This window comes from Phalaenopsis equestris, unplaced genomic scaffold (genome assembly GCF_001263595.1).
Source record: "Phalaenopsis equestris unplaced genomic scaffold, ASM126359v1 Scaffold202967, whole genome shotgun sequence".
NCBI lineage: Eukaryota > Viridiplantae > Streptophyta > Magnoliopsida > Asparagales > Orchidaceae > Phalaenopsis > Phalaenopsis equestris.
The window spans coordinates 90,617-94,671 of NW_018222623.1; positions in this window are offsets into that span (position 1 = coordinate 90,617).

The window sequence follows — 4,055 nt, forward strand, 5'->3', positions numbered from 1 at the left end:
ATGATAATCAGCTTCAGTAGAAGAGCGAGAGACAACTCTTGCTTCTTACTCTTCCTAGAAATGAGAGAATCTCCTAGAAAAATACAACATCCTATGATAGACTTACGATTAGCAGAATCACCACCCTAATCAACATCTGAGTAGACACGTAAATCCAAGGAAGAAGATGCAGGAAAGAGAAGACACTGAAATTGAGTGCCTCAAAGATAACGAAGAATGAGAAGAAAAACTACCCAATGAACAGTAGTAGAAGAGGTAACAAATTGGCTAACAATATGTACTACATAAGAAATATCATGTCTAGTGATGGTAAAATATACCAAGCTGCTAACAAATGTACAATGCAAAGTAGGATCGGACAAAGAAACACCATCAAAAGAGGTATAACGAACATTAAACTCTAGAGGAGTAGCAGTTGTCCATGTATTAGATAGTTGAGCTTATTCAAGGATGGTGCCAGTATACATAGATTTAGAAAGAAGATAACCTCTAAGAGAATGAGCCACTTTAATCCCCAAAAAATATGGAAGAGTACCCAAATCATTCATTTCAAATTATTGAGCCAATTGTAATTTCAACTCTGGAATCTCATCATTATCCCCACTAATAATCATGTCATCAACATATAAAGAGAGTATGATAACGCCATGGGAGGTACTCTTGAGAAACAAAGCAGTGTCATGTGAGCTGGAATGAAAACCAAGAGATGCAATCGCAATAAAGAACATTTCAAACCAAGCTCGAGGAGCTTGTTTAATGTCGTAGAGATCTTTCTTTAATTTTCAAGCTTCATCATGATTGTGAGAGACACCTGGTGGAGGCACCATATAAACTTCCTCTTGAAGATCACCATTTAAGAATGCATTTTTAACATCCATTTGAGAGATGTGTCACTGATACATAGATGTTATTGCCATAAGAGTATGAATAGTTGTCATTTTGGCAACAGGAGCAAATCTTTCTTTATAATCCATACTATATTGTTAAGAAAGTCTCAAGGCAACCAAACGAGCTTTATATCGCTTAACTGGCCCATCAGGCTTGGTTTTGATCTTACACACCCAATGAGAACTAATTGCACGTTTTCCTGGAGGAAGAAAGATAAGGTCTCAAGTACCTGTCTTGTGCAAACCAGAAAGTGCTTTTGTCATAGTTTACTACCAGCGAGGATCAAGAACAGCCACTTGATAGGAAGATTGCTCAGACAAATTGTGAATGAAGGTTAAAAAAGAAGCAAAAGAAGTAGAATAAGTGGAGTACATGATCCTGAAATTATAGATGCGTAAAATTAATAAAGTTGACTCTATTTTGTAACAATGCCAAAAAATTTATTCGTTATTTATGAATAAGAAATTGAAGCAATTTATGTTGGGATTCTAGGCAAGTATACGTATCATTATCAAGTAATACAAAACTTTTTGATTAAGCCACAGATATCGAACCCACGAAGGTGTAAATTCATAATGGAAATTTAAATCAGGATATTTACAATTATAAAAAAATTCTACTACACTAAAATTCAAATGTTTAGGATGCTAATAGAACTAAATTACCAACTACAAGCGAAACTGTAAAAGCAAAGCTAAGCAATAACTACCAAACTATATTTTTGTGACGAAGTTATCAAATATAAAAAAAACAACTTTCCCACTACAATGAGTTTTTGGTTAAATGAGAGAGATGAGAAAATGAGAGAGATAAATGGTTTTAATTTATCTTGTGCCAAATAGGAGCAATTTTAATTCTCTAACCTCAATCAAGTGTTATAGAGAATCGTTTGCTAATCTTAGATTTAGTCTCTAAATCTGTGGTTAGGCTGGGAGGATACTGACTCTCACTCCAAAGCTCACACTTCCCTTCCAATGAAGGCTAACTCTCTTTTTAGTTCTTAAACACTAAGACCAAATTGGGGATTTTAGTCTGTCACCTAGAATCTCTAATTCTTTGCCCAATAATATATATTTCCATATTTATTTGCACCCAATTTCATGAACAAAACACTTATTCATGGAATCGAATGTGATTCTCACTTTGTTGTGAAGCTCATACTCCATTTCTCGCTCATACTCGACTCAGACAATACCATCTCGTCGGATAGTATGTTTCGCAATAGATATTAACATTTTAATTGGCCAAATCAAAAAGTAAATTAAGAAGGGAGTGAAAAAATCATCAAAATTTATTTTATATTTTAAAAATTAGCACATCCAAATTATCTCTTCATTTCACCATATCTCAGAGCAGGGAAAAAGACAAAGAAAACTACTCAGACCTTATAAGAAAGATACGATAAAATATAAATTTCATAAATAAAAGAAAGTTTATACAACAATAATAAACAAACACCACTTATTTTTAACTCTTTCTAAAAACAAATCCCTTGTAGCTCCTCTTAGAACCTTTCTCTCTTTACAAGACTTGATTCTCTCTTCGAAGATGTAAGGAAAAAGAAATCTCCCACTTCTCTTCCTCTACAACAACTCTTAGGAGAAATCACACTTAGACTCACCACACCACACAATACACACAATTAAACACTAAAGGAAACTAATTGACACACTAACAGACTCATTTTTCTGATTAATTTCTGCTCTAAATAGAGCATAATGTCAGTTTTCCAAGATGTGTATTAAATAACTCTTCAAAAAGTATCCAAATTTGCCAAATCTTCTAGATTTTTGCCTTGCACCAACTTCAGGACTGTTGGCGCCCGCGATGGTGCCGTCAGCACTAGTGGCCCAAATTAAATTTGTGCTCTCTATCAAATGGCACCATCGGCGTCCATGCTGGCTCCGTCAACTTCTATGCTGGCGGCATCGGCGTTGAGTATTTCTCTCCAAAACGCTATTTTGACTCCAAATTCCATCATTTTTGCTTTCTTTTTGCTCCAAGTGCTAAAAATCATCAACCTGAAATTAAACATGAAAAATACCTTCATTTAAAGTACAATATCACCAAAAATGAGTATAAAATATATGTCTAAATATGCATAGATTTTTGATGCATCAAAATTCTCCAAACTTAAATGTTACTTGTTCTCATGTAACTCCTTTACTACATAAAAATATGACTTATGGTAAAAAGTTTAATGATTAGATTTCCATATTTTGGTCTACTAAATATCATAGCATAACTTAAGAAAAATTTAAAATAAATCAAATTAATAATAAAGGTATAAATTATTTAGTAGTCAATTCTAAGATTTCTAATTTTCTATTCTTTCGAGAAAACTTGCAAATTGTCATATTAAAGTCATTTAGAGGATCCATAAAAAAAAACTTCATGAAAATTATACTAGTAAATATGCTAATACCTAAATAAAAGTATGAAGAATGTAGTTAAGAATTCTTCTTTAAGTTGATTCAAGTGAAGCCAATTTCTTATTAAGCTTCTCCTCATAAATTTTTCTTTTCTTTTTCTCTTCTTTTTTTTATGTGAGGATTACTATATCTGGATAGCCTTTAATAATTTTGAACTTCACTGTCCTCTTCTTAAAGTTAAAAACTTTTCACATTCCTTCACTTTATAAATTCATATTAGGTCTGAAGATTTTTTATAAAGTTTCAATCTTTTTTTTTATGAAACTCTAAGATTCTCAATACTTAAAAAATATAAATTCCTTTACTTAAAATGAAAATATCATAGTCTTATTATTTCATACCAAATACCTTAATCTCTAGAATTAACTTTTATCATTGAAAAATTTTACTTAAGCTCACTGTATATTTAGAAACACAAATATAGTTATCTAAAGTAAGGCTCTACTACCAAAGGTCATGCTAAAAAAAATTTAATATAGCTAATTAAGGACAAATAAAATTAAGTTTCTTTCTTTAAAAAGGAATTTTTCTTCCCCCCCAAACTTAAATTTTTTTAAAAGATTAAGCATGGAATACTGAAAATACAGGGTAAAATAAAACAATTAATACATAAAGAAAAGACTTACCTGTTGAAAGTTCTGTTTTTGAAACTTAACTCTGAAATATTATAGGTGCTAATATGAAAAGCTACAAGACTTAAAATATTAAATAGAACATTATATATATATATATATA